Source organism: Rattus norvegicus, chromosome 17 (genome assembly GCF_036323735.1).
Source record: "Rattus norvegicus strain BN/NHsdMcwi chromosome 17, GRCr8, whole genome shotgun sequence".
Classification (NCBI taxonomy): domain Eukaryota; kingdom Metazoa; phylum Chordata; class Mammalia; order Rodentia; family Muridae; genus Rattus; species Rattus norvegicus.
The window spans coordinates 6,498,370-6,510,795 of NC_086035.1; the positions used below are offsets into that span (position 1 = coordinate 6,498,370).

The window sequence follows — 12,426 nt, forward strand, 5'->3', positions numbered from 1 at the left end:
AAAAGAAAAAAAAAAAAAAAAAGAAAGAAAGAAAGAAAGAGGAAATGCAGGAAACACAGAGCAACAGTCCAATGGGTTTGCCCACGTGTGAGAAGCCGGCCGACTGGATTGCTTCATGTGCCCTGCTCAGCCGAGGTTTCCAGCGCAGCATTTCCGTTCTGATTTGAACTTGGAGGACAGTAGGATCAGACTCCTCACGCTCTACTCTATTCCTGCTACTGAGAATAAGGTGACATGTAGCCTTTGTCACAGAGAATAACTAGATGCGGGGCTATTGTTCATAGAAAATCCGAACGTTGTGGTTGATGAAAATGAGGACGTGATGCCCCTGTGTCTGTGTGGTCTGGGAGATGAGAGAAAGAGAGTAGCCTAAGGTATCTTGAAGAGTCCAGACTGATGGCCAGCAGAATTAGCCAGGCAGTGAGGAGAGGCAGAGAGAGAGAAAGAGAGAGAGAGAGAGAGAGAGAGAGAGAGAGAGAGAGAGAGAGAGAAGAGAGAAGAGAGAAGAGAGAAGAGAGAAGAGAGAAGAGAGAAGAGAGAAGAGAGAAGAGAGAGAAGAGAGAAGAGAGAAGAGAGAGACCCTGACAACCCTCAGGGCTCCTCATGCAAATGCACTGTGTGAGAACACTGGTCTTCCAGAAGTTCTGAGTTTAATTCCCAGACCCTCTAAAGGGATCTGATGCCCTCTTCTGGCATGCATGTGTACATGCAGACAGAGCACTCCCGTTAACATAATTGAACAAGATGCATAAATACATTTTAAAATAAGTAATGAAACGCGAAAGAAGAGCGAGGAGGGGAAAGTAAGCAAATCAGAGTCAAAACTCAGCACCAGGTTTTATTTCAGGGAATCAAATGCCCTTTCACCCCATGGCTTGAACTTTCGAGTACCTTGGTTGAATTACACTTGTCCCCTTGACTTTCCTGTCAGTCCGAGTCCCAGAATCATCTCCGTCTGTTCTGTAACCCACCGGATTCTGTCAGCTTCTCCATTCCCCAGTGAAGCTGGCAGCAGCGACCGGCCTCGCTATCCCCGGCCCACTTCCCACTCGCGCCAGGAGGCAGCGGGAGGTGCCAGAGCCTGGAGACCGGCTCTGCTCTGGATCGTGTTGACCACAGCCCCGAAGCAATGGGGCATTGTCATCTCCGTACCTCAGGTTCCTTCTTGATTCTGAGCTGGACAACACCTGCTTGCAGAGGCATTTGGGGGACTCTGTAAAATCACATTCTGTGTGTGTCCCCAGAAACTGCTGTATCAAATGCTGGGTCATAGTAACCAGAGCATTGTGGGGCTGGGTTGTGAAGAGCCCCGTCGCTGGACCCTAACAAGGCCCTCTATCTCTCCGGTGTGGGCTCGGCTGTGTTTTCCTCCCCTCCGCTCCATCCCAGGGGCTTCTCTTTGCTGGTGTTTTATCTCTGTTTGGTTTCAAACAGTTCTTCTTTTATTATCTCCTCCTCCTCCTTTTAAATCTCCTATCTATGCCCTCCTCTGACTTTTTGTTTTTTTTAAAGATTTATTTATTATGTATCAAGTACACTGTAGCTGACTTCAGACACACCAGTAGAGGGCATGGGATCCCATTACAGATGGTTGTGGGCCACCATGTGGGTGCTGGGATTTGAACTCAGGACCTCTGGAAGAGCAGTCAGTGCTCTTAACCACTGAGCCATCTCTCCTGCCACTGCTCCCTCCCCCTCCCCCGACTTTCTTTCGTTTGTCTTTTTTAAAATTTTTGTCTTTTCTTCCTCTTTTCCTCCCCTCCCCCTCTATTTCTTTCTGTTTTGTTTTCAGGTTTTTTTTTTTTTTTTTTTTTTAACATTTATTGGGGGATGAGAGTTATGGGAGTTTGCACAAGTCACGATTTGGGGACAGTTTGTGGAGGCCAATGGCCTCCTTCCATCTTGTGAGTTCAAGAATTGAACTACGGTTGTAAGGTTTGGAGGCAAGGCCCTGTAGTGAGAATGCTGGTGTCTTTAAAAATATAAGTATGGCTGCTGTATGAATATGTTCTTGTTTTAATCCCAGGTGTGGGCTATGAGGCTGCTTCTGATGGTCCACAGCAGCCGACTGGGCCTTGTCTCGTGCTCTGTCCGGGTGGGATGGTGCCAGCTGCAAACAGTTTACACTTGGAATCGGAGGACTCTCGAGAGGGTGTGGATATGCCAGAGCCCCTAGAGATGGGAGCTGCTGCTCTCCCTGCTACGCTGGATTGCTGGTTGGAGATTGGACTCCTCCCAAGGAACTCATACCCCTAATCAGCAGGAAGTAGTCAGATGAGATCAGCACCCCCCTTCCCCCTACCGTCTTTCCTTCCACCTAGTGTGGGGGCTTTGAAGGGGTTTCGGTGGAGAAGGGTGCTTGGAAAGGGAACCTGATAAAGAACCAAAAGTCAGGTCACAGGACCTTTAACTGCTGGTCCATCTTGCTGGCCTCTGTTTTCAGTTTTCAGGTAGCATTTCCCTAGGTTCTTGAGACCTCAACAGTGCACAAAGAACCATAGGCAACCGAAGAATGCTGAGAGCGGGAGAAATAGTCTTCGCAGGGAAGAGCGTACCAACTGTTAGCCATTATCAAGTGTTGGCCCTGAAAGCATACTCACAGGTGACATGCAGTCTGAATATGTATGTATGTATGCATGTATGTATGTATGTACATATGTGTGTATGCATGTATGTGTGTATTATGTATGTGTGTGTGTCTGTTTATATATATGTATGTGTGTATATGTATGTGTGTATGTATATATGCATGTGTGTATGTATGTATGCGTGTGTGTATGTATGTATGTGTGTATGCATGTGTGTATGTGTGTGTATGTATGTATGTGTGTGTATGTGTGTATGTGTGTATGTATGTGTGTGGTTTTCTTTTTTTCGGAGCTGGGGACTGAACCCAGGGCCTTGATGCTTGCTAGGCAAGCGCTCTACCACTGAACTAAATCCCCAACCCCATGTGTGTGTTTTTATATATGTATGTGTGTGTATATGTACGTACGTATGTGTGTATGTATATTTGCATGTGTGTATGTATGTATGTGTGTATGTATGTGTATGTATGTGTATGTATGTGTGCATGTATGTGTATGTGTGTATGTACATATATACATATGTATATATTTATATAATATGCATATATCCATGCAATGGCAATCAGTGAGAAAAGAGATCATGACTTTGAATTTGAAGGAGAAAGAAAATAAAAGAAAATAATCGAAAGGTTTCCCTGCGGCTGCCTTTATTTCCCATGTCACCCTGCACTTCAGTCTCATGCTTGGCGATTTCTTCCAATGTCTGGTAATTCCCCGCCGTGTGTTCACCTTAGAGCGGCACACGAAGACACAGACAGACAACCAGCAGCTCTGCAGGAGAAAGGGGACTGCCTCACTCCACCCCACATCGACCTCCTAAGGTCTCCCCATCTCGGCTTCCGGCTGTGAGCATTAGCTCTCTTTTCTCTTGGCCCTGGTGGTTTTCTTCAGAAGATCTTCCAAGTCCTGGGAGGTCTGAAATCCATCCTGGTGTCAGTAATCTGGTACCCAGACAGGTCGGGTGTTCTAGTGAGTTCAGTAGCTAATACTCGAAAATTCTGCTTCCCCCTCCCATGACCCTCTCCCCAACCCCCGTTTACCGCTATGACAACCCATATGTCTAGAGCATGGGAGTTTTAACAACACGTAATCGGCCGAACCTCTGGGTCAGGATACGAATTCTCATACTGCTCTGTCTGCTGCTGTCCCTGTCTGAGATGCCCAGCCTTTGGAGCTGTAAACCGCAATACATGTTTTCTTTGTGTAAGTTGCCCTTGGTCGTGAAGTCTTTTCACAGCAATCGAAAAGTAACAGAGACCGGAGCCAGACACAGTGGTGCCCGCCTTTAATCACAGCTCTCGGGAGGCCGAGGTGGGAGGATCTCTGAGTTCAAGGCCAGCCAGTTCTACAGAGTGAGCTCACAAAGAAACCCTGTCTTGAAAAACAAAGAGAACCTTCTCTTGTATGCCCCAGTGAGTGTCAGCAATTCAAAGGAAGCTTTTCACAGTGGCGCAGGGATGAGGAGACCTGGCTGCCCTAACTTTGTAGAACTCAGAAATTCTCAGCGCCTCTGCTTAAGTGAGTTAAAGGCCTGATGCCCCACACCTTATTATTTATTTATTTATTTGTCATTTATTTATTTATTTATTGGGGACAGGGTTTCCCTGTATAGCCACGGCTGACCTAGAACTTGCTATGCCGACTAGGCTGGCCTTCAATTTACAGCTGTCTCCCTGCTTCTCCCTTGTGAGTGTTGGAACTGCAGGCCTGAGCCACCACACCCAAGGACCCGAAGATAAGATTTTAATCTGTCTGCTGGGTGTTTGTGGGGGGGGGGGATTTGGAAACTCTATGTGCTGAAACTCTTAAGTTTTTCGTAGCCTTTCCTGCTTTGAATGTCATCTGCACCCCTGCCTTCAGAGCTGTTTGATGCCCACTGGTTTCTAAAGTTGCCTGAAGTTTTGCAGAGCAAAACCTGGCTTCTCTGGTTTGTTTTCAGCTACTGCCTGTTTATCACGTTCTAAAAGCGTGTGTTCCCATTTTATTGTCCTGTCCTCTGCTCAAGCTGCTGTGACGGCTGCTCTTGGTTGTCAACTTGACGACATCTGCAATGAACTAAAACCCAAGAGAGAGGGTTTTTTTTTTTGTTTTTTTTTTTCTTTTTTTTCCAGAGCTGGGGACCGAACCCAGGGCCTTGCACTCGCTAGGCAAGCGCTCTACCGCTGAGCTAAGTCCCCAACCCCCCCCTTTTTTTTTTAGATTTATGTATTTTATTTATATGCATACACTGTAGCTGTCTTCAGACACACCAGAAGAGGGCGCCAGATCCCATTACAGATGGTCGTGAGCCACCATGTGGCTGCTGGGAATTGAACTCAGGACCTCTGGAAGAGCAGTCAGTGCTCTTAACCGCGAGCCATCTTTCCAGTCCTAAATATATTTTAAATTCTAGGAAAGTGACTTACTTACAACTGGTTTCTTGGACCTTTTATTGGGACTCAGCCACTGTTGGCCTAGCTGGACCGCAGCCTGTAAGCCATTCTAATAAATCCCCTTTATATATGGGGTGGTTTGAATATGCTTGACCCAATGTTAGTGGCACTGTTAGGAGGTGTGTCCTTGTTGGAGTGGGTGTGTCCTTGTTGGAGTGGGTGTGTCCTTGTTGGAGTGGGTGTGTCCTTGTTGGAGTGGGTGTGTCCTTGTTGGAGAAAGTGCAGTACTGTGGGGGTTGGGCTTTGAGGTTCTATGCTTAAGATCCTCCCAGGGTGGAAAAGTGAGTTTCATCCGGGCCACCTTCAGATTAAAATGTAAAACTCCCAGCTCCTCCTGCCCCATGCCTGCCTGGGTGCTGCCATATTCCCGCCTTGATGATGATGGACTGAACCTCTGAAACTGTAAACCAGCCCCAACTAAATGTTGTCCTTTATAAAAAGTAGCCTTGGTCATGGTGTCTTTTCCCAGCAGTGAAACCCTAAATACGACTGGGCTCAGCTACCCTTTGGCACTTTTAAAACATTTCCTACATTTTCAGGCACCGTGCTTAGAGTTTTGCCTCTTGAAGCAGACATGAGAATGAAGAGCAAAAGTTAAATCCCCAGCCACATCAGTGCGGTCCACCAAATTAAGACATTCTCCGTGTGTGTGTGTGTGTGTGTGTGTGTGTGTGTGTGTGTATGACTTTATAATGTATCTCAGGGGTATGTCTGTGGGTCTCTCTCTTCTGCTATTACTGTTCTGTCTTGACAATCGGGCCACTCACCAAGCTTTACTGCCCAATGCCTGTGATGGTTGGGTTTTTGTCAGCTTGACACAGTGGGATGAGGGAAGCTCGGTGGAGAAGCATCTCCTCGGATTGGCCTGTGGGCATGTATGTCTGTGGGGCGTTTTCTTGATGAATGATTGATATAGGAGGGCCACTGTCTGTAGTGCTTTCCTGGAGCACGTGGTCCTGGGTGGTATACAAAAGCAACTGGGCAACCCGCTGGGAGCAAGCCAGTAAGCAGCAGTCCTCCATGGCCTCTACCTCAGTTCCTGTTTCCGGGTTCTAACCTGAGTGGCTGCCCTGACTTCCCTTCATGACGAACTGTATAAGCTGTGTGATGAAATGAACCCTTTCTTACCTGTGTAGGATGATGTCATCAGGCAGCAAGGCGGGGCCAGGATAAAGCGAAGCCTATCATTGGATGAGAAGGAAGGGTAGGCGGAGAAAGTCTAGGAAAAAGGAGGAGGAGCCAAGAGACAAAGATGGAGACAGGAGGAGGCGGATTCCGATCCAGGTGGTCTAGGTCAGTTTCATCTTGTCTGGATGGGCGGTTTCTATCTATATTAATTGGCAGTGAATTTATTCTGTGGATGTATTGTGGATTGAGTATTTAACATATAAATCCCGTTGTTGGGTTGCAGTTTGTTGAGTCTTGATGTTACCGGGTAGCTGGGACCAGAGTTCCTGGCTGGCCAGGGCTGGCCAGGGCGACTAGCAATGGGAATGGAGAGACCGCTGGGGCTAGAAGATAGCTGGGCTTACATGGTGTGGTGCCACACTGGGACCAGCCGCTGCTGAGACAGACTAATGTTAGTTCTAGAGGGCCCTATGGTGCCAGAACTAACGCCAGGGAGTGATGTCCCGGGTCCAAGAAAGCGTGGAAGATTGGGGGTGGAGAAGACAGTGTGGAAGGGTGACACATGGGAACCACTGGTTGCGGCCATTTTTTATTTGTACTGCAACATACCTTAGTTACTTTCATTATTTTTTTATTGCATTGAGGGTACACCGTGGCTAAGGTAACTTACACAAAAAGAAAATGTCTATTGGGACATATGGTACTAGATGGTCGGAGTTCAGAACCATCATGCAGCGGGCTGGCATGGTGCTGGAGCAGAGATGCAAAGCTTACAACTTGATCCAAAGTCGAGAGAGGGAGAGGGGAGAGGGGAGAGGGGAGAGGGGAGAGGGGAGAGGGGAGAGGGGAGAGGGGAGAGGGGAGAGGGGAGAGGGGAGAGGGGAGAGGGGAGAGGAGGGAGAACTGGAGGTGGTATGGGCTCTTGAAGCCTCACAGCCAGACCCTGGTGACACTCCTCCTCCAACAAGGCTACACCTCCTAATCCTTCCCAAACAGTTCCATCCAGTAGGGACCAAGTGTTGAAATATATGAGCTTTTGGGGGTCATTACCATTCAAAACCACCACCAAGCCGCTTTTGGTCACGGTGTTTTTCACAGAGAGCAACAGGGAACGGTATCCTTGTGAGTGAGCCGGGTTGGGGGCACCAGAACAAAAGCGATAGTTCGGTTTTCATGACCGTGGTGCTTGTTGTAAAGAGCTTCTGAGACCGGAAGATCTCCTGCAGTGGGCATGCTCCTTACTTGTTGCTGTGATGGGATACAGAAGCCATGTGATTTTAGCCTGTGCTCCGAGGGGATGTAGTCCATCACGGTGGGAGGAGAGAGAGGCAGCTGGCCACAGTCCATCTGCTGTCAGGAAGGAGTGAGGTGAGAGAACTGCTGTTTTCATTCAATCCAAGATCCCAGCCGCTGGGTGGGTGCTGCCCTCAAACGCGGAGTTTGTTCACACCTCTGTAGGCTTAGATTTTGAAACAATTTTGAAAACAATTTTGAAAAAATTTAATAAGGATTCTCAAGTGCTTCCACCCCTTCCCCCCCTTTGAACCTACCATCCAAAAGTAGGGGAGAAGAGATGGTAAATAGGACTACGGGATGTGCACCTGTTTAGAAGCAGTTCTTTGGGGTGAATCCGATCTGTGTCGTCCGGAGAACATAAGCAGTTCAGTTCACACAGATCAGCAGTGGTAACTCCATCCCCTCACAGACACCAGTCTCGAATCAGCAACGGCAGCTCGATCTAGAAGAATCCGTGAGGCTCTGTCAATTGGCCCGAGCCCAGGGAAGTTGCTAGAGCACCACCGGAAGTTCTTTGGTGCGTCTCTCTCTATGACGTCATGACCGACAGTGATCAGCGGAGGAGGTGAGGTGACCCAGTGCTACCCAGCATCGCCCACTGTCTGTCGGGTGGTAGGTAGACCCCTTTCAAACGTCGTGAGTTCTTTCGAGCACCTGCTCTAGCGGAACATCTCATGTGTTTCCAGGAAACTTCCAGAAGAACACCACCTGTCTGTTTTCAGCAAAACATCCTCCCATGTGTCTGTCCCACAGGTCTGCTTCAGGAAGAAACATCCTGACATAAGACAGTTTTCCAAAAACATCGCGCGACACAACTGAGTCTCCAAAACACCCAAACATTCCCCCTTCACACCTCAGTCAACTTTTTTTTTTCTAGAAACATCCTCACAGACATGCCCAGATAGTCTTACTTAGGTGATTCTAATTCCAGCCAAGTGCACAATAAATTAGCCATGATAGCCGGTCGTGGAGGCACACACCTTACCTCCTACCACTGGGGAGGCAGAGGACAAAGGTCTCTGTGAGTTCAAGACCAGCCTGGCCTATGTCGAGAATTCTAGGATAGGTAGGGCGGGGTCGAGAGACCCAGGCTGAGAGATAAATAAGATTATATAAAAATAAAATAAGATTATTTTTTTTTTGGTTCTTTTTTTCGGAGCTGGGGATTAAAATAAGATTATATAAAAATGAATAAGATTGACCATCACAGCAAGTGACCTCATGACATCCTTGGGCAAAGTTGAATATTTTGGGGGCATCATCTGATTCCGGGGACACCATGCAGCAGCAGAGATCGGAGAGGCAGACTCTGAGGTGTGTGACATGAGCTTGGGGACTGGCTTTGACTCTCTGGAAAGGTAGGGATAAATGTGGGATGATCATACGGGTGAGGCAGTTACAGGATAGAACAAGGCCTGTCATTGGAGGAGAAGGAAGGATGGGCAGGAGGCTGGGACAGAAAGGACCAGAAAGGGAAAACTGCAAAGAAGCCGCCGGGAGACAACATGGAGGCTGACGTTAAGATTCCACGCTGTGGGGGCTGGGGATTTAGCTCAGCGGTAGAGCGCTTGCCTAGGAAGCGCAAGGCCCTGGGTTCGGTCCCCAGCTCCGGAAAAAAAGAACCAAAAAAAAAAAAAAAAAAAAAAAAAGATTCCACGCTGCGCCTTTACAGGCCCTTATGAATGTTCTTAAGGGTGGATGTGTACAGGGCTTTGTGTATTTAGATGGGCAATCATATCTTATCAATTGATCAGAGGTTATTGTGTTGTGTGTTCTTTTCTGTGGCGATTTAAATTTAAGAAAGTATGTGGCAGGGCTGGAGAGGCGGCTCAGCGGTTAAGAGCACTGACTGCTCTTCCAGAAGTCCTGAGTTCAAATCCCAGCAACCACATGGTGGCTCACAACCATCTGTAATGAGATCTGATGCCCTTTGCTGGTGTGTCTGTAGACAGCTACAGTGTACTTATAATAAATGAATAAATAAATCTTAAAAAAAAAAAAAAAGAAAGTATGTGGTGGCTGGGACACTGGGCCGCCATGGAATTAGGATATATATTTCTGCCATGGTGGCAGCCTGCCTTGGGAACTGGATGGGTAGCGAGATTGCTGCTGGGCTCAGAGGCCTTCGGCCATGTGATATGGGATGGAGCAGAGCAGATGCTTTGCTGACTGAGATTAAGATATCAGATATCTTGGGGGGCACTACGGTGCCAGACCTACTTGGGGGATAAAAGACAGCATTTTATTTTTTATATTTTTACAACAGAAGGACACAGCTGGGTGGACACTTTGCCTTCTGCCACTCACAAACAAGGCACTGAGGCTGCTAATCCGTGTTTTGATTTTTTTTTCCCTTATAGAATATGCAGATTCAATCTGGGGTCAGTGTTTCCTCTGTTCGGGTGACATTTTTGGAACTGCAGTCATGCATTGCTAAGCCACAGGGATATGTGACTTCCTGAGAAGTGCTCTATTAGGTGACTTCAGTGTGCAAACATGACAGACAGAATTACCTATACTAATTAATGCTCAGCAGCTCTGCTGTCACCAGAGTGTAAGATCCTAAGGGACTGCTGTTGTTTATGCTAATTAGTGGCAGAAACACTACAATTACCCTCAGGTGCAGTTGGATAGGCACATTAATGATATCAAAGTGACAGTATCTCCCTTGGGTCCTTAACTATTTTAAAGTCTTGAGTTAAGAAGCAAAGGGATTCAGAAAGATGGGACCACGATCCGTTCTGCTTCCAGTCTACTGTATTTCTTTGACTTGACTCTTCTGTACAAAGCTTGGGCAGCTGACTGTGGTCATGGCCTTGGTTTCTTCAGTGAAAGGCTGGCATAGGACTTACCTGTTGTGTGGTGCCGTCCCTGAGAAAATGTCTACTCAGTCTGCACAAGGAACCAACAACAGACCATGGTAAGAATACTACCAAGGTCCAACCAATTTGGGGAACCAGCGGATTTTATTGGGGTTACTTATCAAAGCGGAGTTGTCCCAAAGACAGCTGCATCACCCAAATGACCACCCCAGAGTGGGTGACGGCTCAGGGAAACTGGGAACTTGGACCTCACCACACAACTTGCAGGCAGTTGTGGAAACCATGTCTTCCAGGCAGTTCCACTAGCCTGAGTCTCTTTCTCAGCAGCACTTTTTCCTCTGAGGTCCTCAGGGGAGGGCGGAGCCTGGTGAATCTGGTGGATTTCAGGGACTTCCTGAAGTTATTGTCTTCCAAGTTTAAGGGGCTTCCCTGCAGGACTGAATGCTTCACTGATGTCTTTTTTTTTTTTTTTTAAAGATTTATTTATTTTATTTATACGTGTACACTGTAGCTGTCTTCAGACACACCAGAAGAGGGCATCAGATCCCATTACAGATGGTTGTGAGCCACCATGTGGTTGCTGGGAATTGAACTCAGGACCTCTGGAAGAGCAGCCAGTGCTCTTAACCGCTGAGCCATCTCTCCAGCCCTTTACTGATGTCTTAAGGAGTTTCCCTCAAAGTTGGAAGGTTTTATCTCAGAGGAAATTGCTGCCCAACAAAACCTTTTCGATCCTTGTAAAGATTCAGCAAGGTTAAGTGTTATACTTAGTCTAAGGCAATGGTTCTCAACCTTCCTAATGCCATGACACTTTAATGCAGTTCCACAGGTTGTGGTGACCCCACTAACCCACAAAATTATTTTTGTTGTTACTTCTTAACTGTATTTTCGGTACTGTTATGAATCGTGATGTTTCCCGATGGTCTTGGATGACCCCCAAGTGGGTCATGACCTACATGTTGAGAACCCCCGGTCTAAGGTAAGATTCCAGTGGATATCTGCAAGACACAGTGGAGACCAGGGCATCATCTTGTATCCATTAGGATAGCTCCTTGATCTTCTGGGCTTGTCTCCTTGCCATTTACCGCTAGTTTTGATTACTAGAGTATGAAGCCCGGCTCCGACTGTCGCTGGAGGATCAGCTATAGCACCGTTGACGAGCTGGCTGGAGGGTCCTTCTGCACTGAGCAGTATAGGAACTGTAAGGGGTGGAGGAGAAAGAAGCCTGGGCAGCAGGAGGTGGGAGCCACAGTGGGTGGCACCTCCCAAGGCCTCAGATATGGGGACCCCTTTAGGTCACTTAAGTGCTACAGCTCTATGTGGGCTGAGGGCGTGAGATCCCTCTGCCTGTGACAGCACCCAGTGTTACAGCTGTGGGCCTGGGTGTCCTTGAAGACTTGATAGTGCTGTGGGACTCTTCTGGTGACCAGAGCCTGTATTTCCTACTCTGTGGCTACTGATAGCCTGTTCTTCCTCATTCTCAGCCTTCCCTCCCGCTGCCCCCACCCTGCTGGCCACCCCTAACTGGCAGGTGCTGTGACTACAGCTGTCGAGTGGCTGGTAGGTTGGCTTTCAAAGGCCCCGAGTGCTGCTTCCTGGGGTGTCCCTGCTGCTTGCTGCTCCTTTTCAGCCAATTACCCTGTCAGGCTGTACAACTAGACCTGGGTAAGCAACGATCACTAGAAGGAAACTTCAGTGGGTCAACTGTTGCCATAGCAGGGAAGGCGGCATGGGAGTGTTTTTCGGCTGACACACCATGTGGGTCTGACCATCTTCCTTACATCACCCTCTCTAGACCACAATGGGAAGGAAGGCCCTTCTGGGGTAGGAGAAAATAAGAGTTTACTCAAGCACCATAATAATCTGGTAGAATGCCTTCTAAGGTGTGTGTGTGTGTGTGTGTGTGTGTGTGTGTGTGTGTGTGTGTGTGGTGTGTGGACTGTAAAATACCATCCTCTAGTCCACACACAGCTGTTGTAATCGCAACTGACAGCAGCTGTGGATGCCCGCCTGAGGTCTGCCCAAGAGTTGGCTCAAACGCAGTGAGGCAGGGGTGGCATAGGGACTCGAGGGTTCCTACCCTCACTTTGGACCTATTTGTCACTGACATATTCAAGAAGAGGGGGCTGTTGTCTTTGTGTACTCACAGGTGGCCCCACC

The 12,426-nt window shown here is 47.9% G+C and overlaps 1 long non-coding RNA gene across 1 annotated transcript; it reads right to left on the reverse strand.

Annotated features, from left to right (window-relative positions):
* Positions 1-3,218: 3,218 nt before the first annotated feature.
* On the reverse strand, positions 3,219-6,327 carry LOC134482668 (uncharacterized). The gene is made up of 2 exons (XR_010059051.1): positions 6,149-6,327; positions 3,219-3,503 (listed from the first exon to the last, which is right to left on the reverse strand). It is a non-coding gene; the product is annotated as an uncharacterized LOC134482668 (long non-coding RNA).
* Positions 6,328-12,426: the final 6,099 nt, after the last annotated feature.